This window comes from Passer domesticus, chromosome 7 (genome assembly GCF_036417665.1).
Source record: "Passer domesticus isolate bPasDom1 chromosome 7, bPasDom1.hap1, whole genome shotgun sequence".
Classification (NCBI taxonomy): Eukaryota; Metazoa; Chordata; class Aves; order Passeriformes; family Passeridae; genus Passer; species Passer domesticus.
The window spans coordinates 466236-489597 of record NC_087480.1 but is presented as its reverse complement, the minus strand read 5'-3'; the positions used below and the strand labels follow the sequence as shown (position 1 = coordinate 489597).

Here is a 23362-nt window from a genome sequence, read left to right as displayed (position 1 = left end):
CAAATTCTCTCTTTTTTTTTTTTTTGAGCAGCTGTGGCCCCAGCAGCAGCTCAGGATAACAGCAGCAGGTGGCACCTGGGGTTTAGCAGAGTTTCACTCCAGGATGTCAGGACCAGCCTGTCCATCCACCCCACTACAGCACAGGGAACTGCAGAGCTTCAGCATTTTTCACAGCCTGCTCCAGCCATCCTGGATAATGGGATCTGCAAGGAGATGGATGCTCCAGAACTGCTGCACTCACCCCAGTGGAGCTCTTGCTCTGCAGCGTGCAGGACACATTCCCACAGCTGGTGACACCAACAGGCTCAGGGCAGCTGAAAGGAGCAAACCTCAGCCAGCATCGTGATGACAGCACCACCCCCAGGTCCCACGGCCTTTTTCCTGGCAGCAGTTTTCTTTAAAAGCCCCCAGGAATACTCAGAGGCTGCTGTGCTTTAGGGGTGTTCGTGCCCTTCCCACACAGGAGCTGAGCTGGTCCCCTCTCACTTCTGACACCTTTTCCCCTCCCCAGGCCACACCTCTGCAGGCATCTGAGACCACGAGGACCCTGGGAAAGAGCAGAATTGCCTGGGAACACCCCACACTGCAGCTCCCTCGTTGGCATCCTCGCCCCGTGTGGCTGCAGACCCCTGGCACGGGTGGTGGCACTGAAGGCACCCTGCTCCAGGATCCCAGCTCAGTTTGTCCCAGCTGAAGGAACCAGCCCTGGGTGGGAGAGCTCAGGTGACAGCCCTGGTGCCCAGCTCTCCCGTGGCACAGCAAGGAGGGCACAGGCAGCTGGGCTGCTCCCTGCACAGCAAGGAAGGAAGGGCAGGAGCCTCCTCTGCAGGCTTGCTTTGGACTGGCTGTGAGTGAGCAGAGCTGGCAAAGCTTTGAGGCACCGTGGCTGAGCACACATATTGGTTATATATATATATATTTTATATATAAAATATATAATTGGTTATCCTGGGTAAATCTAGACCTTCATCCTTTAGTTTGTTAAAGTAAGATGGATCCAAGTCCAGAGCTGGTCCTTCTGGGCCCACAGGAGTTTTCCCTGTGATGCCAGGAAGAGCATTTGCACCCTAATTCCCCAGTCAGGTGGGTGCTGCTGGAAGGGTCCCCATGGCACAGACACCCTGGACCAGAGACTGGTAAAACTGACACTGAATTAACAAACCATTTGCAATGCCTGTCAAGAGCAGAATGGCAATCTAGAACACAAGTCCTCTAAAGATGAAATATTTCTGTTACATAAGAAACGAGAAAATAGAGGAATTTTCTGTCACACTTTGATGCTTCACTTACCACCGTGATGAATCAAAATAATTGCCTGGTCCAGCATTTAGTATGACACTAAATTCAGAGCTGGATCTATTGATCCCTTACGTGAGCAGCTCTTTGAACCCTTTGAACGTGAGAGCCTTCTTGCATCTCCTCACTTCCTGCATTCTAAATCTAGGAGGAAAACACATTTAAATGTCACATTCTGCCAGGGGCTGCCGCTGCATGCAGTTTTTTTATTCATTTTCGCCATAGCACAGTGTCAGTGCTCAGGCTGGGTTTCTCTCACCATTTCAGTTACTGGTGGTGGTCTGGAGAATTTTTTAGCACATGAGAAAATTTTCCATGAGGCTGGATGGAAAGACTACTGAATTATTGAATGCCCCCAGCTCCAGAAAGCCTTTAGAGGGTTGGTAACCTCTGGCTGCTGGCAGCCCAGCACTGAATCCTCTCCATCAGGGCTTTTCCTGTGGAAAACGTGCTCCTGCAGGATCCCTGCTGTGCAGTCCAGCCCAGCCCTGGCACGCTCTGCCCTGCCCTCAGAGAGCCCTGCTGCAGCCAGGCAGCCCCAGCTCTGGCACCCTTTGGGTTCTCACCCCAAGCTCCACCGAGCGCGCGGCTGGGGGACTCTGGCTGTTCCTCTGTACCACGAGCAGGGATGGAGGTCTCTGAGTGTGGATTTTTGATGTGCTAGGACCTCATCAAAAACAAGAGATGAAAGTAAAATGATCTCTGAAGGCTTTGATTTTCCAAGTGTAATTTTCATAGCAATCACAGAGGGGGGAAACTGCTTTACTTGAAAATCTGATTTTGAGATAGCTAAAATAATTGTCAAACAAACACAGTGAGAAATCAGCAAACTTATGCAAAGAATATTTCAAAATTCACTGGCCAGAACCAGAGAAATGTGCCTCTAACAACACTGCAAGAGGAGGGTACTGATTGCATTAGCAGGGAATGATGTTGTGCAGCTGTACTGTTTCACCCTAAATATCTTATAAAGGACTTACAATCCAGTCAGATAATGTGCATGCTTTAACTTTTATCCAGCTCTGACTTCCAAATAGCTTTCCCTCAGGAAGAAAATGAAAAGATTTCAGAAATATGGTTTGATTCACAGAAATAATAAGACAAAACTCCAGCTGGAGTTAAAAGCCCCAATGTATTAAAAGCACAGGGAAATTTCCTTTGAAGGATTTGATACCAAATGAAGGGTTGGCTCTCCTGTGAACCCCAGACTGGGCACATCTCAGCTGAGGGGTGGGCTTGCTCTGAGCACCTGGCCAGCAGGGTCAGAAGGGGGGACCTGCAGATTGCAGCCAAGGGAAGAGCCCTCACCCAGAGCTAGGCAGAGCACATCTCCTGGGAACTGCTTCAGGAGCAGAGGCACATCACCTGCTCTGTCACACATTGGTCCTGACACTATATTTTCCCAAAAATATGATTTTCCTCTTTTTCTACCTGCCCTGCCACCTCTGGTGCTGCTCCTCCTCCTCATTTCCTACCTCAAACACACCTGGAAGCAGCTCCCTGGGGGCTGGTCACCACCAGGGACAGGGTGGCATCTGTGCCCCCTGGGCACTGGCCACAGACAGGAGGAGCCAGCCAGCCTCTGCCAGCACAGCTGCTTCAGAAAATCAGAGAGCACTTCATGCCAAGGCCGTGAGGAAAGAACAAACCCTGGATGTCTGCAGGCCAGGCACACGGCACAGGGCGAGAGACGATGCAGCTGGACAGAAAATCATTCAGCGCGAGGGATTCTCGGCAGCATCCAGCCTGCCCCTTGCTCCTCTGCCATTACAGCAGCAGAACATCAGCTCCTGGGCACTGCTCCACGGGATGAGAAAGCTGTGAAAGCCTGTGCATCACGCAGGAAGCACACGGGGTTTGATCACAGCGTGCTGATCGCATCCTTCCGCTGCACTCCCACCTCCGGGGAGGGGGCAGGAGGTGTGCAGCCCTGGGCTCCTCTCTGGAACCTGCAGCACACCTCAGCTCAGCCCTCCAGGGGCAGGAGCCCACCAGGATCCCCTCTGGCAGCAGATCTGCATCACCTCAACCAGCAGGTGACCCCAGCAGCCCTTTGTACCACCTGGGAGCTGTGACCAGCCCTGCTGTGACCAGCCCTGCTGTGACCAGCCCTGCTGTGAGCTCCCAGGGCTGCAGGCAGCCAGGGGAAGGGTCACGGCAGGCACAGAACATTCCTGCCATAACAGCAACCAGGCTGCCCAGTTTCCACGACACCCCAGCGCTCCAGAGACAGCAGGTTCAATAAATAACCCCTGCAAAAAATAATAATGAAAGTTCTTTCATTTCAATGACACAACAGAAAGTGAGAACACTTTCCAATAAAGTAACAGAGCCCTTAGGTTAACAGAGATTAACAGCAAAGAGGTTTATTAAGCGTGAATCATTTCCTCCTTATTGTCCTCAAACACATCAGAGTCTGCTTTTCTTTTTTCTAAGCCAAATGTGTAACTGGCATTATTAGTTTCCTCCTCCTCTCTCCCTCTCATTTGGTTTTTAATTAGAGCACAGAAGGGGGAAATGCGTATTTGATATGAAGAACTGGGGAGGGGGAACAGTAATTCTGAGTGTTTCAAGGAGTCCTGCCCAAGATGAGCCAGGCTCCTGTGGGGGCTCAGCCCCCTGGTCAGAGCACTCAGGACTGTGCCCTGGGGCTGTGCCTGGCTTGGTGCTGCTGCAGAGCCCTCACAAACCCTGCCCTGGCCCCTGCAGCCCTAGGCTGGCCCTGCTCAGTGCCAGGGAGCCCGGGGTGCTGCAGGGGTGCTCCCCCAGCCCGGCTCACCGGGGCTGCCTCGCCCCAGCTCCTCTCTCCTGAGCTTCATTCTCCCCCTTTCAGTCCCCTGCCAGGGCTGTGCCAGCCCAGCCACGCTGTCCTTCCCTCGCCCAGCCTGGGGACAAGCCCACAGCCCAGTCCCTTGCCCAGCTGAGCTGCACTCGCTGCTCCACATCACAAATTACAGCCTTGGGCCAGGGCCTTTCTCTGCCTCCTTTTCCTTCCACCTTTACCTTGGGAAAAAATTAAGATTAGAATTGATAAAGCTGCAATCCATCACTCAACAAATGCTTCAGGAGGGGCTTTGTGCAGAACACACTAAAATGTAATTGTATTGCTGAGTAATGTATTTCAGGTGGTGTATAGTGTTTGCAAAACACCATCACGTGTGTCTGTGGAAACCACAAAATAGAAATGCCATAAGACCAGGGTTCCATCAGTTCATTCCATGTTTTGCCAATATATTTACTCTAGACATTCAAATGTTTGATTCCAGCTTGGTTTCATTCATAAACATGACTTTATTGCAGAAGCCTTTTTCCAAAGTGGGTGTTACACCGACACTCACTCCCAGCACAATCTCTAACCAGCAAGGTTTTCACAAAATGCATTTGTGAGGGCAGCAGGCAGACAAGGGGTTGGGAGTGCTCTGATGCCCCAGAGCCAGCAGGGCCAGCCCAGAGCTCCCTGACAGACTTCTGACTTAAGAAAATAATAATAAAAGGAAAAAACACAGAGCACAGTATTCCCTGGAAACCAACAACTTGCATCCTCTATGATATGCAAGCTCCACATGCCAGAAAAGCTGAATGTCAGAGCTGTGGAAAAGCCCTTTCCCCCAGAGCAATGCAAGAAGCAGGAGTTCTGCTAACTCCAACAAGCCCTGAAAGAGTCCCCACGTTCCTGCTGGCTCCCAGGCAGCCGGAAGGAGGATCTGGGTTCAACAGGTGAGGAGCAAGAGCCTGCAACCTGCCTTGTGCTTTCAGCAGCCTCAGACACAGCGGGGTGTGTGAGCCCAGGTGTGCCGTGAACCAGCACAGGGCTGCAAGGTGCTTCAGACTCAGCCCAGACCTGGGTGTGCACGGGAGGAGCACGAAAGAGAAAGGCCAGAGCTGAGGAGCCCTCCTGACTGCGTGGGGCTGCGGGGAGGCAGGCAGAGGGCTTGTCCTGCCCTTCATCCCCATCTCACCTTACAGCAAAGATTTACTCTGGAAGACAGTTTCCAGTTTTAAAAACTAAACAGCTGCCCAAATCAGGAACCTGTAACCTCCTCCAAAAGCAGCTGGAGGCTGAACTGGGTGGGAAGCTGACACCAGAGCACCTGGGGGACTGGGGGGGCACAGCCAGCACTGGGAGCACCCTGGCAGGCAGAGCTGACCGTGGCACTGCCTCCGTGAGCTCAGCCTGCACTGCCAGGGTGCCATCCTCCACCACCCCTTGTCTGTTTGTTGTCCCAAACCAATTTATCCTTTTGACTTGCAAATGAACAAAGCCTGCAGAATTTGTAAACCAGAGTTTGCCCAGCAATAGCCCTCATTTTCTATAACAAAAGCCTTAAAAGCATACAAGCAAATTGTAACACATTAGGACTACAAACCCAGACATTACTGATGAGCAGCATGCAAAGGGAGAAGGCTCTGCAGCATTTGATAGACAAAAAATCACTCATATCATTGTAGTATAATGAGTATGGAGGCACTTCAGAAATGCCAGAGCACGGCCTTGATGCATGGTTCTCTGGAGGTAGATTTGATGCTTTTCTAAACAGAATAATTTTTCCACCTAGTATTTGGTGTTAAAGTGCAAGACAGAACCATCACACTAAGAACGGTCTCAGCATTGAGAATCCTTCTACCTGTGACCTTCTGGTATTCTGTAGGTGATAGAAGAATAAAAAATACCAGAAAGCTCTCACCACCCCATCCTTCAGCCATGGGCCCTCTCCTAAAACTCAGCCCCTAATCCCACATATTCAACTCGCAGCCCACCCCAGTGGAGCATACATTTAAATGTTGTTCTACTCCACTGCTCTTACTCCAGCATGGTCCACTCATTTCAGCACCACCATAAAATGGAGAGACTTGCACTCAAGTGCCCTGCAGATTTCCTGTGTCTGACATTTCCTCTCAGACAATCCCAGAGCCTCAGTTACACGGGCAGAGCAGAGACTGGCCCAAATTTCAAAGAATGGTTGTTATTTGGTTCATGAGCATTTGTTTTACCCAATGTGAGCTGGAGGGGGTGGGGGAGAAGGGGCTGCCATTGCATCTGCTGGCTGCATCCCATTGGGAAAAGCTGCATATGGCACATTCTGATTTGAATAACTTAATCACAAAACAGATTTCTTTTCTAGTTGCAGGATGGGCTGTTCAAGACAACTGGTGTTCTCTTAAGGCTCCCAAGTCTCCTTTGGAGGAACAGGGAATCACAGCCAGAAGCCTCAATCCCCAGAGCAGGTAATTAGGCACTGGGAAGGGGCTGCTCCAAGGCAGAGCTGCACGTGGTGCTCCTGAGCATCCCAGCACAGCCTGGTGCCAGCCCACTCACCCCATCCTCCAGTGCCCCCAGACCACCTGGGTGGGCAAACACACTGCTCTGAGCTCGTCTCACCACAGCTGCCTCTGCACACACAGCCTCCCTCCTCCACTGGCTCCTCCTTGGTCAGTGTTCTCTTCCATTCTTTTGTCTGCAACTGTGCCCCCACTGTCCCCTGCGCAGTGCCTGCCCCTCTCACAGCCCAGAGGGGCCAGGCTGCCCATCTGCAGCCAGTCTGGGCACGGGGCTGGGCATGCAGCCTCCTCTGGGCATGGAGCTGAGCACTCCCTGCCGGCATGGCCAGCCCAGCATGGGTCAGCACAGCCAGCTCAACCCAGCATGGCACGGCCCAGCATGGCCCGGCCCAGCCCAGCATGGCCCAGCCCAGCACGGGTCAGCACAGCCAGCTCAACCCAGCATGGCACGGCCCAGCCCAGCACGGCCCAGCCCGGCCCAGGGATGCTGCCACGGGGGCCGGGGGCAGCAGCCAGGCTGTGATGGATGGCCCTGTGCTGCTGGGGGCTCTGCAGCCTCCCTGGAGCCCAGACAGTGATCTCATGTTGCAGACACCGTGACTCAAGCCTGAGTGAGCCCAGCCCCACGCTGTTAACGCAGCACTTAAACATTGCACCGGCTGCAGTTCATGGTGCATGGCTGCACGGGTGCCCTGCACAGCACAAGGTGATGCAGGAGCCCAGCTCTGCAAAACTGCAGCCATTGCAGAGCGCAGTCTGAACCTCTGTCCTGACTGTGCAGAATTTTATGGAATTCTGCAAAGCAGAACCAGAGTGCAGTTCCAAGGAAACAGGACAGGTACCTGGCATCACGTGCTGTGTCATGTGCTACCTGAAGGCAAGGAATAAAGCAATAAAACTCCTGCTCAACCTGATCTACAGTTTTTGTCTAACCACCCTGTCAAAAGGCAGAGGCACTGAGGACTGACCTCTTCTGCTGACTCTTCCTCTGCCCCCCATCCCCTCCAGTGAGCCCAGCCCTCTCCTGGAGTGGGTGGCAGAGGCAAACTCTGCTTCCCTGGAGCAAAGCCTCCTCAGCACAGTCTGAGCTGCTCTGGTGCACTACACACCCAGCCACGGGGCTCCCCAGCTCCTGTGCCTGTGGAGAGGTGGCTGTGGGAGTTAACACTGCAACTATCATCACAGAAATGTTCAAAAGCAGCAGATAATTTTAGCACCAGCATTAAAAAAAAAAAAAAAAAAAAAACCCACCACAGCAGGCTATCTTTTCTCTCTAGAGTTCACACAATGAGAAAATGCCATGGTTGCATGTATTAATACTCAGGACCAGTCCAAATGCAATCTGGTCTAAACTTCTATTTGAATTACCTTTGGTCACCTTGAGCTGGTTTAGAAGTTGGTTTGGGGATTCTTAACAGGGAGGAAAAGAGACAGTGATTTCATTAAAAGCTACAGCTTGCTTTCTATTAAAACTTTCTATGCCTTCATTTTTAAACTAACATTCCCAAAAATTACTTTTCCCTAAATAAAGTGTTGGGGTTTTTTGCTTGGTATCAACCACTGCCTTGTTATATCAGTAGGGTCAAAGCCTAGTGTTTCCTTTTTGGTTTGAGACAGTGGTCTGCTGTCATTTGTAAAGAGAAATGTTCCCTTTATGGGAAGAGCCCGATAACAGCTCAGCAAAAGGCAGTGGCACCTGCCTGGCTGCACGTGGAATTACACCAGCACATCCCCCACGAGCACAGCAGCTGACTTCCCCGGCCAGCAGCAGCTCCTGGGATGCAGTGAGCTCCCAGCAGAGCCCTGATCCAGACCCCTGCCCTGCTGAGGCACCGGGGTCTGCTGGGCTGAAACTGGTTACCAAACACAGCCCTGCCAGAGCAGCCACTGCTGAGAGCCTGTGCCACCCTCCCGGGACAGGGACAGCCCTGCAGGGCTCAGAATACAAGCAGGGACAAAGCCTCCAACACAGATTTTTGTACCCAATACCTACAGAGTGGTAAGCTCTTTTCTTTACGGAAAAGGACTCCTAGGAGAAGGGTTCCTCTACCTCTCCCATGCATCATCTTATAAAGCACTACAGACATTCACACAAATTTATTTCTCTACATTAAACTCCTCAAGACATTGCTTAAGAGGAAAAAATTCACACAAGTAAAATGGTTACATTCATACATTAAATATAATGAAACACAATGCACGTATGGGATGCCTGTGAAATATTTATGTGCACATTTATTTTCTTGTAAATACCTTCTCCATTAAGATTCTGGCTTGATGCTCTGTATAAGATGCCATTTTTCCTGCAAAGTGAAGCCACTGGAGAATGGCAAACATCATTTTTCTCTCAGTTAAGAGGATGACGATGATGCCCAATACATCAATGAAATTCCAGTCTGTGTTGGCATCACTGATGGAAAAGGAAATTGGATTCCACTGGCTAATCCATTGTTAATGATTTCACTTCATAAATACACTTAGGCTTCATTATAACTTCTTGCTATTGGAAATGGTTTAAGCTTTGGGAAAAATATTCTTGGAAGAATCAATTACCAGCATGGTACCTTCTAATATTTTAATTTATTTATTTTTTGCAGGTAACAGACCTCAAACCCAGGCATGGCTGGAAATCACACCAGTGCCATTGCCTCACCCTCCCTGCAGGAAACAGGGCAAGTTTCCTTGGGCTGAATTCCCATCTGTGGGAAGGGCTCAGTGCTCTGTAACTTCACAGAATGAAACTCTTGGATTTCCCCATGAGTCCTGAGCAGTGTGAGCTGCACCACAGGCTCCTCACAGCAAGGTGGTTTGAAGCCAAGCCCTCATGGCAGGACGCGGGGCAGTGTGACACCAAGGCAGAGATCTCTCCAGACACGGGTTGTTCACCTGCTCTTGTCCTCCCCTGGCTCTGACCTGCAAGCTGCACTGCTGCTCTTCCCCCAGGTCCTGCACATTGCTGGGAGCCGCGTTCAGAGCCCTGTTAAACACACACTGAGCAGTGAGCCAGGACCTCCTCACACCCTGGGGAGGCTCTGCTGCTCCTCTCTGCTCCACAGCCTGCCAGAGGCTCACAGCACCAAAGCTCCAGCTCCTCCAGGCGCCCAGGGAAGGTCCTGGCAGGGCTGAGCCCTCCCTCGAAGAGTTATCCGCCCAGAACACCAGTCTGGCAGGAGTGTAAGCTCCTGCAGTCAGCTGGAAAATATTCAATAACCAGACCAGACACTAAGGTAAATTGAATACTAGGTGGAAAATGGAATTGCCCAGGAATATGGCTTATAAACAAATATTTACCCCTAAGGCTTTGCTCTGGTCAGAGCCTCTTGAGGCTCCTTGGGCTTGCACCAGAGCCCAGCAAGGCTAAGGCTCCATGCTGGAAGTGCTTGAAGGGAAAAGTGGGTAATTCATAGTGCAGAATTTCCCAGCACAAAATAAAGTTTCATGTTTTCTATCCAGCTCCACAGGAGAATTTTCAGTATTATGCATTAGCTGAATTTTAGAGTGGTTCAAGTAAATAGATCACAAATAGCAAAGGAAATGTGTTTCAGTAACACAGGTGTCCACATGAATATATGCATGAACCTTGGCACATATTTTTATTTTGCTAAGAATTGAAAAGTTGCCCTCTGGCATCTCTCATTGTTGTTTGCTGTAAATCTCAGATGAAAACGCAAACAGGAAAGGGCACAAAACTCATTGATAATCCTGAGGAAACTGCATCAGCCCAAGAGGCCAAGATTACCCAAACCTGCCCAAAGCGTCCTTGTGCCAATAACGAAGCAGCAGCTGGACAGCTCAGAACTGTGGGGTGACATTCAAACTGGACATCCCAGACAGGGACAGCTCCCAGAGCCCAAGCAGGTGCACTGTGCTGGTAGAGCTGAATCCACACGTGCACCCCAGCAGCACCTGCCTTCGCCTCTCCTTGTCCCTGTCACCTTGCTCATCTCCCCCTCCTCAGCCTCTCTCAACCCAGCAGAGAGCTGCAAGGTTTATAGGCCATGGCCACACTATATAGCCATTTGTGTCATGTTTTGCTCTAGATAATCTCTGATCTGCTTCTTCTGGCATTGCCTGCATTGTGTCTGCATTAGACAGAGTATGGCACCAGAGAAAGTGAAAAAATTCTATTTTAAAAAACAATGACAAAACTGTTTGACAATGCAGAAAGGAACAGAGTTCTAAGTTTCCCCAAAGAATATCAAATGCTTTGGTTATAAAACAGCATCTGGATTCCCTGTGCAAACATTGATCTGATGGGAATGTCAGATGCAAAGGCACTACCAGACACACAGAGCTCTGCATTCAGCCCAACTCAGCCCCTTGGAGCTGGGGAGCCCGGGATGCTAAACCCTCTGCCAGGGCACTGACCCATCAGGCAAAGGGCTCCACTTGGTCACAGCTCCCTCTTGTTGGGAAATTCACAGCTCAGCATAGCTTCCAAATCTGCCAGTGGCACAAGAAATCCTGTATTTGGCTGAGCAATGGCCAAGAACTTTACCTTTACTGGAACAGAATCTTGGGATATGGCCAAGCAATTGGCTTTAACTCCAGCACTTCCAGACAAATAGATGTTTGTCCTGCCTGCACTGCACCTTCAGGTGTGTTTCCACTGGTGCAACCAGGGGTCAGGGGTAGAAAAAGAAGGTAAATTACTCAACATCACTTTCTACACCCCTGCTGAACTGCAGCGGAGATGAGCAAAAAGAAAATTGAAATACTTTAAAGCAAGCACAGTTTTAACTATGAACCACATATTTTGGCCACAAACAGCACTGAAATACCTGGCTCCTTGAGGTGCCAGACCACAGCTAAAACTCTCTGATGATGTATGTGCAAAATAGCCTCACTACCTGCACTTAGCTTTCTTATCTGCTTTACAGCTATTAACTCCTCTGCCAGTGATACTTGCTGAGATTAATTTTCAAGCAACAAAGAGCTAATGTGCTCTCTCCTCTCCTCAGCAGGGCAACCACAGCTCCCAGGTCATGATGCCTGCTTCAGGGAACTGTGCCAGAAGGAAGAAAAGTCCTTCTCTGCAAAGCAACAGCAAAGGAAGAGCTCGGGGAGCTTTACCAAACCAAACCAGCTCCAATTTCTGCTCTCAAAAAGCTTGTCTTCTAAAAAGTTGCTGTTATTTAATAACCCACTCTGCTTGCTCCACAAAGCAGATGCTCCTTTTTAAACCTGCATTTCTTGAAGATGAAACACCCTCACCTCTTACCCACCTCCTACCCTTCCAGAGTTATTCAGGGAGCACAATTATCCAGACAGGCTTCCCTTAACCATCAGGCTCCTGGTACCTCTCCAAGCTGATTCCAACCGGGACTGAGCCCCTGAGCTCCTGCAGCTGATGGCACAGGCAAACTGCCCCCCTCCCTGTGGCTCTGCTGGGGGATGCTCCTGCTCGTGCCCACGTACATCCCTTATCCCATGTGGCTAAATGAGCTCAGTGTTATCAACTGCCTCTGCAACCCAGCCCATTCCAGCCGAAAAAGAACTGAAAAAGAACTGGAAGATGGTGACAGGGCAGGGTGAGAGCTGCCCTGGGTGCCTGGGCAGGAGGAGTTGAGTAGGTCTGAGTGGAAAGCTTGTGGGCATGGGCAAAGTGGAGAGAAACAGCCAGGACACGAGCACCGTGGGACAGCACTGCTGCTTGCAGTGCCCCCAGAACAGCACAACGAAACCTGCCAGGTTACAACGGCAGCACTGCTCTTTTTTTGCTGGCTTTTTCTTTTGTTAAGTCACCTTTCTCCCGTGCAGAGGAGAGGCTCTCTGGAAACCCTGCGTGGCCATCCCTGGCAGCACCCAGCACCAGCAATGACCATCCCCTCAATCCCAGCTGCACAGGCTGGCTGTGGGAAGGAACCCAGAGACAACGGCAAACAGCAAAGAGCTGCACGAGGAATTTAGCAGGCGTTCAAACATCTCATTAATTTAATTTATAGGGAAAAGCTGTCAGCCTTAATTTCAGTTGAACACTGAACCACAGGTGAACCTTGTGCCTGTGAAAACTGCAGGGAGAAAAGCTGCTCATCCAGCACCCGGTGCCCTTATTAACCCGTGCCGGGAAGGTGGGGAAAGCCAGCACAATAACTTCCTGGGAAGCCCAGGAGCTTTCCGGGCAGTGGCACATCTGCAAGCTCTGTGTTTCAGCAGAACCACAACAGCAGCTGTGTTTCCCCAAAGCCATGGTGGTGAAAAGCAGAGGGTGCAGCTGAGGGCTGGGAGCTGCTCTCCCTGTGCTGGCTGGAGCAGCAGGCTCTGCTGCAGGTGCCATTTGCACTTTGCAGGTTTTCCAGCCCCTCCTTCAGGCCTGTCTGTTTGTACCTGCAGCACGGGTGGGATTACAGGACCTCTGACAGCGCCTGTGCTGCCCTGGTGAGCCCTCTGCTCTGTTTGTAATTCTGACGGGCTCGGAGCTGCCTTTCTGCTCCTCTCCTCGCTAAAGGAGAGTCCAGGCACTGCACAGAGGGCTCCCAGCTTGCTTGCTGGGGCAAGGCTAGCAAGCACCTCCCAGAGACAGACAGGTTCTTACTGGAGAGCTCCCTGTGGCTGTGACTGGGGGAAATGGGCACCCCAGTGTCTCTCTCCAGTTTGAGCAGCCTGGGTACATCCCCTGATGGCAAATTTCATTTTTTCGAGCCTCCCACTGAAAGTGACCCTGACCAGGAGGGATGAACAATAAACAGACTGTAAAGAAAGCACTTCTCTGCTGCCAGGCTCCTTTCCCAAGGCTGGCTCAGCAAGCAAACAGGATAAACCAGGAAGGAGGACCCTGCTGCTGGGGGCTGTTAGCATTAAAGGGCTGCCAGTGCAGAGGTTTCTGCAGCTGCCTGAGCTCCCCAGTCCTTTTTGGGCAAACCAGCTGGAACACAACCCCATCTGCCCACAGTCTTACAGGAGCCAGTGTTTGTGCCCCTGCAATGTGACAGAAAACTATTCCCCCACGATTTAAGAAGGCATGGCCTTTTCTCTTGGTGTTTGTAAGCCTTTGCTGTGGAAGCAAGGAAAAAATGGAATATGTTTCTCAAAAGCTCCTGTTATTCCCTGCCAGGTCAGGCCCAGCCAGCTGCCTCCCTTACATGACCAGCCTCGTGCAGGGAAGGAGTGAGCCCAGCACCAGCCTGGGGCCAGCCCTGGCACCCCTCCCTGCCAGCTTACCCCCCAGCATTCAGTGCAGCTCCCCCTCCACTGGTACATGACATCTCTTTCTGCATTTCAGCTCCATGGGTTTTTCCCATCCTCCTTACTCGGTGCTTTGTTTTAAGAGCTCATCCTCCACAGTAATTTCAGAGGTTTCTATTCCTAGCATCAGGAGAGGGAAGGGGGAATCTAATAATATTGATGAATAACCTAGCTCTGCTAAGAAGTCTGCCTTCTCTTTAATTTAAAAAATACCTGCTAGAAAAAGTAAGAAGGGTGCGTCAGCGCAGACTGTAACAAACACAGAAAGTGACAGATGTGGGACCACGTTCCAGGCACATCATCAACACTGGGGAAAAACAGAGGATTGCAGCTTCAAAGAGCAGGGACGGGCTACAAAACAGATCACAGAAAGTGACACCCTGACAGGTGAGCCCTGCTGAAAGCACATTTGGCCTTTCCTTTGAGCAAACACCCACCCGTTTCCTGGGCTTGTCTTTCCTGTTGAGATCCACCCACCAAAGCGCATTGGAACAAACAGCACTGGCAGGATGAGGCTTGCAATGACTTTTGGGCTGGCTGTCACACGTCTTTGCCATGTGACTGAGCCTTCCCACTGGAAACCAGTTCAGTCCCTGTCTGACCAGCACAGCAATAACACAGGCAGACCCAGGGTAAGCAGCACAATGGGTTTGCAAAGAATTGCTCTGGAGCAAGAGGGGACCTGATAAAATGGTGATGGAAGGAAACAGACGCTCAAAGGGATTTCATCAGAGCTCACGTGGAAAGAGGAGAGAAAAAGCAATAAGGGAAAAATAATCTTAAACTGCAACTGATACCTTTTGGGGTGAGTGTAGGGCTGGTTCTTCATTATCTCCTGGGGAAACATTCAATGCCTGGACTACAGCAGGGAGCTCAAGGCAGCCAAACCGGTCCCTGGAGCTTTGACTAAATACACAGTGCAGGGAACAGAGCAGGATGAAAAAGGGGCCCTGGTGCTCCCCTGGCCCAGCCAAGCCCCAGAGCCCTGCTGGGACTGCCCAGCACCCAGCAGAGTGCTGTGGCTCTCCTGCCCAGCCCAGCACCCAGCAGAGTGCTGTGGCTCTCCTGCACTGCCCAGCACCCAGCAGAGTGCTGTGGCTCCTCTGCCCAGCCCAGCACCCAGCAGAGTGCTGTGGCTCCTCTGCCCAGCACTGCCCAGCACCCAGCAGAGTGCTGTGGCTCTCCTGCCCAGCCCAGCACCCAGCAGAGTGCTGTGGCTCCTCTGCCCTGCCCAGCACCCAGCAGAGTGCTGTGGCTCTCCTGCACTGCCCAGCACCCAGCAGAGTGCTGTGGCTCTCCTGCCCAGCCCAGCACCCAGCAGAGTGCTGTGGCTCTCCTGCCCAGCACCCAGCAGAGTGCTGTGGCTCTCCTGCCCAGCCCAGCACCCAGCAGAGTGCTGTGGCTCTCCTGCACTGCCCAGCACCCAGCAGAGTGCTGTGGCTCTCCTGCCCAGCCCAGCACCCAGCAGAGTGCTGTGGCTCTCCTGCCCAGCACCCAGCAGAGTGCTGTGGCTCTCCTGCCCAGCCCAGCACCCAGCAGAGTGCTGTGGCTCTCCTGCCCAGCACCCAGCAGAGTGCTGTGGCTCTCCTGCCCAGCCCAGCACCCAGCAGAGTGCTGTGGCTCTCCTGCACTGCCCAGCACCCAGCAGAGTGCTGTGGCTCTCCTGCCCAGCCCAGCACCCAGCAGAGTGCTGTGGCTCCTCTGCCCAGCACCCAGCAGAGTGCTGTGGCTCTCCTGCACTGCCCAGCACCCAGCAGAGTGCTGTGGCTCCTCTGCCCTGCCCAGCACCCAGCAGAGTGCTGTGGCTCCTCTGCACTGCCCAGCACCCAGCAGAGTGCTGTGGCTCCTCTGCACTGCCCAGCACCCAGCAGAGTGCTGTGGCTCTCCTGCCCAGCACCCAGCAGAGTGCTGTGGCTCTCCTGCCCTCAGTGCTGCTCATCCCAAACAGGAGGCAGCTCCTCAACACCCTCCATGAATTGGATCAGGCACGAGGCAGCAGATGCAGGAGCTGACAGACTGGTTTCTCCTGCAAGTGCATGCCAGGAGACATAATTAACAAGGAAAATGAAGAAATAAGAGGCTGCATTTTTTAAGAATTATTTCTAAATTTCTATTAAGTATTCCTCCTCCATCCTGAGTGGAGGGAAGCTGTCCACCCACAAAGCCCCTCCTGGCTCTCTGGCACTGCTGCAGCATCAGCAGGCATTTGCTGCACTCGTGTGTGGCAGATGGGCATTTATTGCCCTGGGCTGCTGGGAGCTGGCTTGGCCTCACAGCTGATGCTGCTGGGCTGGAGTGCTGGCTCAGGCTCAGTGCTCCAGCCGGGGAAGAAGGCTGCTGCTGCCTTTCCCTGCTTCCACAGCCACTCTGAGCCCTCCTCACAGACCAGGAGAGATTTTCTGGGTGAGGGAGAGGACAGCTCTCCTAAGGTGGACAAAACACTAAAGGGAAAAAAGAAATTTATGCAAGGTGAACAGCAGCAGAGAAGTTTGAAAAACGACAGGGAAGAGTGTGGGTGCTATCAGAAAGGCAGGAAAGAGCTGCCAGAGCCACCTCCAGCTCAGGGAGCAGGGCACAGCCTGGCCCCACTGCCTGCCCAGCCCAGCTGCAAGCCCCCAGTGCCACTTACAGAGCCCTGGGATTCTGGAGCATCAAGGGGAGAGATTGAAAAAAAAATAAAAATCTGTGGCATAAAGGAAAGAATAAGAGGCTGATAAATAATACATAAAACAAGAAGCATAGTTCTTGTAGCCTTTTAAAATAACTCTTACGTGGGTATAATATACCATAAATATCAAAGCTGCAGTGCACCCTGATACGACAAGTCACAGACTAGTCAGAAAACACTTTCTGAGATCTGAATCATGGCCACTTATATATTCGCTTTTATTAGGAAAAAAAAAAGAGAAAAATTAATAGCATCTCTCAGCAGAAAGTTATTTCTAGTCTTCTACTTTGCAAAGGGAACTGTCACTTCACTATTTTGGTGGGTGTAATGGCACATGCTGTACCGACCATATGTAATCAGAGAATTAAATGCTGGCTCAGATATCAAGACATAATGAGATACACACATTTTTTTAATGAGAAAAAATGACTGAAAATAAAAACCCAGTAGAGTGAAAAACACAGATGTCTCTGGCACGATACAACTTTCTGGACATGTAGATCCTAAGTTGCCATTGTTGGAATTACTTAAGACCCTTTTAACTCCAAGTTGCTACCTTCAACATTCCCCCAAAAAGGGTTTGTATGAGGTGTGAGCCAAGCCACTGCCAGAGGGGGCTGGGAGGCTGCCCTGGGACAGGCTGTGACACTGGAGACTCGTGCACGGGCTGGCTTTGGGGCGCCTGCCCTGCACAGGCTGGCTCGGGGGGGCATGCCCTGCACAGGCTGCTTTGGGGGGCATGCCCTGCACAGGCTGGCTCGGGGCGCCTGCCCTGCACGGGCGGCTTTGGGGGGCATGCCCTGCACGGGCTGGCTTTGGGGGGGGCATGCCCTGCAGAGCCCCCTCTGAGCCCCTGGAGGAGGGAGCTCCTCCACCAGGGAAGGTCCTGCTGAAGCAGAGTTCACCTGGCTGCTCACCCCAGTCCAAATACAACCAGGGAGCCACACCAGACACAGCCCAACCTCCTGCTGGGGGCTGCCTTTGCTGGCTGGTAAGAGGGGGTGCTCGGATGCACAGCAGCACCACCTGCACCCCCAGGAGCAGCAGGCACGGCTGCAGCAGCCCTGCACTGCTGCCTGCAGGGCTGGGCCAGGACTGGGGCTGGAAACCATCCCTGCAGCTGAGCTCAGGGCACAGGCCCCTTCTGTTCTTCCCTGCCCCTCGGTGCCCTCTGCGCCCACCTCACAGAGCCCAGAGCTGCCGGGCCGGGCAGGCGGAGCAGCGATGGGCAGGCACTGCCCCACAGCCCTGGCAGCTGCACCAGGAGCTGCCCTCAGCCCCTCTGAGAGCCCCTGGGCACTGCTGCCAGGGCTTCCCTCCTGCACCAGCACCGGCACCGCCCTCCCACATCACGGCCTCTCACCTTCACCTTGGGAGGAAGGGCTGAAAATACCTCTTATGGCCATTGCAAAAGGGCAGAGAGGAAACACAACAGTACTTATTTTTGGCTGCAGAACTCTGATTTTTTTAGCTAGTCATAAAATCTTACCACTTCAAAGGGGTCCCTGGATGGGAGTTTTTAGAGGAGCCTGAGCTCGTGGCTAAAGCTGCCTCTGTCGAGATATCACAAGCCACATGTGGCTTCAAAGTGCCTCTGATAGCAGTCTCCAGGACAATGTAATCCATAAGTTTACATTAAATATTTATAGGACACTACTCTGTACTCCTCTTGGTTTAATTTGTCTTTAGAATTTATCCCAATGTATTAGCAAATTTCATTACTTAACACTGCTGTTCCTTTAGTAGGAAGCCTGAGCTGAACACACAAACAAACAAACCTGTCTGCACTGGCCACTTCACGGGACCAAACCAGCCAAATCCTGCCTTGGCCGTGCCAAGGAGCAGAAGTGGGTTTTGGAGCTGTGATCAGCTCAGCACACTCATCCCAGGCAGGAGAAGAGTTCCTCAGAAACTTGATATGGAGAAGGACAAATGCAGATTCCAAAAAGGAGAGTCTGTTTTTGCAGAGTGAATTATTAGGTTGAGGATTTTTTCCAGAACACTTACAATGTTTCAAATTTAATAACAGCTTCTTAAAGCTATAGGATGAAATTTCCCAACGAAAATGGAAGGAAAATGTTGGAAATTAAAACATCACCATCCAGTCTAGCATTTGGGTTTGTTGGTCTGAGATGAAATGAAAAACAGCACAGGACATTTTGGCAACTGCAAACCGTTTTGCAGATTTGTAGTTTCAATCAAAACACTTTTGTGTAAGGCAGAAATTTATATTTCAGTTCAATCTCACTGACTGACAGGCATGAGCACCACTGGGAACAGGACGGGGACACTGTGTCCCACACCCAAAATGTCATTTGTAACTGGGAAATGCATCAGGTGGGGAAAGGCAGGAGCACACTCTGGTGTTCCTGCTGGAGATCCTGCAGGCAGTGGGAAAACCCTGCCCCACTATGGATAGAGCTGTTTGTAGAGTGAAAACACCTACCAAGTTTAAGCACCACTTTTTTCCAGAGAAAATTCTCTTTTCCTGGAGCATCAGACTGAAAATTCCTGAAAAGGAACTCTGAAATGACAGAGGGCTGCACAAAAAGCCAAACTAAATCCAAGAAAAAGAGATCTTTGTGCAAAACCCGGAGAATTTAGCAATGAATGAACTCAGTGTGAGCGTGGAACACTCAGTGCAAGGCAAGGGCTGACTCAGCTCCAGCTGCCTTTCAGGAAGCAAAGCAGATGCCAAGCAGTTGGAGCAAACAGCACGGAAATGATGCTGGGAGCAGAGGCAGCGCTGCAGCCTGCCCTGGCAGGAAATTGGAGTTTCAGCTCAGACACCCACCTTTGGCCTCTGATCCCCAAAGGGAAAAACAAGCCACTTGGGGGAAAAGCTCTGTGGATGGAAACCTGAGCTGTACAGGCAGTTTTATGCCAGTTAAGATAGATTCAGTGGAGTCCCTTGTCTATTCCACACCCTGTGTCGTTTGTGACATGTGCATTTATCATTAGCACCTGAAAATGGACCTGTGGTGTTGAATGAATTACCCCAATTTAGTTTATCATTTCTGGGGCTCCCAAAGCACAGTCCCCCTCACCCCCCTGCTCTGTCACAGTCAGCAGCAGGTCTCTGCTAAGGTTTCCCTGGTGGAGGTTGGAGTGGCTTGGAATAATTCCCCATCACTCTGGATTTATATATAATGCTGTAATCACACACATTTAATGATTCTGGATATTAAAACAGGAATTTAACACGCTTGTAAGTTTTTTTTAACATTCCATTAGATGCCATTAAAATATTTATATCTGGGGTGCAAGTTTTCTTTCCCAAAGGGATCTCCTTTACAAATAACTGTAACAGCAGTTGTGGGTCACAGCAGAGTCCACTGCATTACTTTCAGGGGTTTTTAGCATTATTCCAAAATTCCAAATTATCAGCAAATTAAAATAGAAAATTATTAACTGAGAATGAAACAAGTAACACCCAGACGTCCAGACTGTTAGCATTCACAGCAGCTAACAATCAGAGGCAGGGGAAAGCAAATTGAGAGTAAAACGAGGAGCAGGTGCCATCTCGTGGCTGCACAGGCAGGATTGGGGTGCTGTGGGCATCATTCCTGGGATTTAAAGCAATCACTCAGCTGCAGTGCTGACACGCTCTCCCCTCTGGCTGCAGACACTGCCTCCAAGATTTACAGCTTCCCTGGAGCTCTGGCTCCCACCAGAAGTCCATAAAACTTTTACCACCCAGTTCTTGCAGCAGAGCCATAAATTGTGCCAGTTTTGTGGCAGACAGCACAGTCTGGGCTCAGGCAGGAGCTCTGCTGTGGGCAGGGACCATTCCCTCTGCCAGGGCTCCCAGAGCCAGGCTGGCACCACCAGGAAGCCAGAGCTGCTCCCTGCACTGCTGCCAGGCTGAGCTGGCCCTTGCAGGGCTGGGCTGGGAGCAGGGTGGCAGCAGCTCCTGCACTGCTGCTGGGGGAGCTGGCCAGCCCCTGCTCACCCCAAGGGCCTGATCACTGCTGGAGGGACCACGTTCCATCCCAAAGCCAAACCCTCACACGCCTGAAAACAGCTTTTCCTGCTTGGCACAGCCACCAGCAGTCATGTCACACAAACACCACCCCAAAAAGAGGTCTGTTGATGGCTGAGACAGGTCAATAGTTATTCCCATTAAAATGCTCCTGTTGGAAACCCTTCCTGCACCTCTTTCCCAAAACAGAGAGCAAGGCAGAAACAAACAGAGGAGGCCTTATTCCTCAGAAGCAGATACTTCCTTCTCGGAGGACTTCTGCAATCTGCCTCAAGATCTGGTAACTCCCATCAGCCCTTTGGAATGAGAGCTTTGAGTGCTGTGCAAGGTGAGATTACACAGTGTGCATTTATCCAACAAGGAGCAGCTCATAACTATATTTTTGTTCATTTGTCCATTATTATTTTACCCTCTGTTCCCCACTCCAATCTTTTATAGTAATCAGAGGATGGCACAAAATTCCTCAGCAGCTGGTTAAGAAAAAGAAATCAGCAGGTACTCCAGCTGAGGAGAGGAGAATTTGGGAGCAGGTCCAGTCCTATTCTCATGCTGCCCAAAGAGGAAAGGCCAGACCAGATTTCCCTCATGGCTTGAAACTTTATTAACAGCCCTGTGGCATTGCCTGAGTGTGCAGAGATATGAGTGAACCCATTTTTCTGGTAGAGAGCAATGGACACGAGTCAGAGCTGCCTGCTGCGCTCCCTCACCCAGCACAGCAGCCCTGAGCACAGCCCTGGGTCCTGCTGCAGGGCAGGCTGTGCCCAAAACCACCGACCCAGCCTGCCCAAAACCACCTCAGGAGCAGCAGCCACACTCTGAGCACAGCCCTGGGTCCTGCTGCAGGGCAGGCTGTGCCCAAAACCACCAACCCAGCCTGCCCAAAACCACCTCAGGAGCAGCAGCCACGCTCTGAGCACAGCCCTGGGTCCTGCTGCAGGGCAGGGCAGGCTGTGCCCACACCACTGACCCAGCCTGCCCAAAACCACCTCAGGAGCTGCACCAAAGCTCCTAAAGCCACGGATAGCTCCAACTGGAGGCAGCACAAAGGAATCAATATTTGAAAAGCTGGGAAATGTCCACTTAGATTAATGCTGTGCTGAAAATAGGACTTCTCTGCAGGTCACTGCTGTAGCATTCAGGGCACTTTAATGGGGTGATGCTCCAGGTACACAAAGCTGCTCAGAAAGAAACTTACAGTCCATCACCCATGTGCTGCTGTTTGTCTGTCAGGATTGCCTTTACAAATACCTGGTTTTGGTGGACTCACGTGCAAGTCTTCTCTCTTGGCTAAGGCTTGTGAGAGCCTTACTGGGATGACAAACAAAGGCATCAGCCTTGAGAGCCAGGAAAGGTGACCTGCCTACTGCTACAGACACATCAGCCTGGGAGAGAGTCCAGGCAGGAGCACAGCAGGGCTTTTAACCAGATCAGAGCCCTGCCATGCCTTCCTGCAGAGATGGGGTCAGCCCAGCCTGAGACAGGGCTCAGTGAGAGGAGAGGTGCTGTGGCACAGAGTGCTCAGTGTCAGAGCAGCCCAAGGGCCACAGCTCCACTGCCACACGACCCAGAGCCACCCTTCCAGCAGGGAAATGATTTTATCCATTTTTACAGGCAAGAGGCAGAACCAGTAAGGTGCTTATAGGCAGGGTTCAGCTGGAGTAATTACTGCTAAAAATCACCATCTACACCTTAACCCTGGTGCTCTCAGCGGGACAGAGATTTCCCCAGGTCCATAAACCCCTGGGGCTGCCAGAGCTGTCCAGGTGCGAGCCCAGGGCTCCCCAGGCAGGGCAGGGGGCTCAGGGATCCCCCGGTACAGACAGACAGACGGACAGAGCGTGCCCAGCCCACCGGAGCGAGGGAGGAACTCCACTGTTCAAAACTTGCCCAAGACTGCCACCTACTAGCACACAGCAGAAACGACTACAACTGTTTCATGTTCCAGGCAGAGCAGAAGACAAAAACCCCCCTAGAAATGCACTTATAAAGTTGTTTAACATGAAAAGCATCTTTCTTTTTCTCTTAGTTTTGGATATAATACCTTGCTGATATGATACCCTGCTATGTATAACCTAACAGCCCCCTTAAGGATGAAGAAATTCCTCTTTTTTCCCTCCTAGCTAGGACTCAGCTATGCATTAACCACTTACATAGTCATTCTTTGAACATAAAGCCAAGCATTTTTGTAACTGGAAGATTTAGGGGTACCTGGAAAGGCGTTTTCCCACGGGAGAAATCAATGCAGACCTCTGGAGCCAAAGTGGATGGCCTGACCAGAGAACTATCCCGATTTTATCTTGTGGCCATCTGGAAATAATTAGCTTCTTGTTAACACAAGATGCAGCTTTTGCATTTGGTGTTCAGCTGATGATCTTCAGGTGCCCTTGCTCAGGACTCCTCACAGCAGCTGACCCAGTGAAAACTCAGGTGTGCAGGCTGGCATTTGGATGGTGCTGCATCCACAAAGAGCTTGCAGGAAACAAAACTCAGGAAAAGCTCTGTGTGCACTGCTGTACAGCCCAGAGCTGCAGAGGGGCCAGAGGAGCCCCGGAGCTGCTGCAGGGCTGCAGTCAGCCTGGGGGAGCTGGGGGGCTCACCTGGACAGGAGAAGGATCCAGGGAGAGCTCAGAGCCCTGCCAGGGCCTGAAGGGGCTCCAGGAGAGCTGCAGAGGGACTGGGGACAAGGATGGAGGGACAGGACACAGGGAATGGCTCCCACTGCCAGAGGGCAGGGATGGATGGGAGATTGGAATGAGGAATTGTTCTCTGGCAGGGTGGGCAGGGCTGGCACAGGTGCCCAGAGCAGCTGTGGCTGCCCCTGGATCCCTGGCAGTGCCCAAGGCCAGGCTGGACAGGGCTGGGAGCACCTGGGACAGTGGCAGTGTCCCTGCCCTGGCAGGGGTGGCACTGGACTATCTTTAAGGTCCCTTCCAACCCAAACCAGTCAGTGA

The 23362-nt window shown here is 51.6% G+C and overlaps 1 long non-coding RNA gene across 1 annotated transcript; it reads right to left on the bottom strand.

Annotated features, from left to right (window-relative positions):
- Nucleotides 1-608: 608 nt before the first annotated feature.
- LOC135304072 (uncharacterized) lies at nt 609-22713 on the bottom strand. Its single transcript, XR_010365503.1, has 3 exons — nt 22620-22713; nt 1291-1440; nt 609-705 (listed from the first exon to the last, which is right to left on the bottom strand). It is a non-coding gene; the product is annotated as an uncharacterized LOC135304072 (long non-coding RNA).
- Nucleotides 22714-23362: the final 649 nt, after the last annotated feature.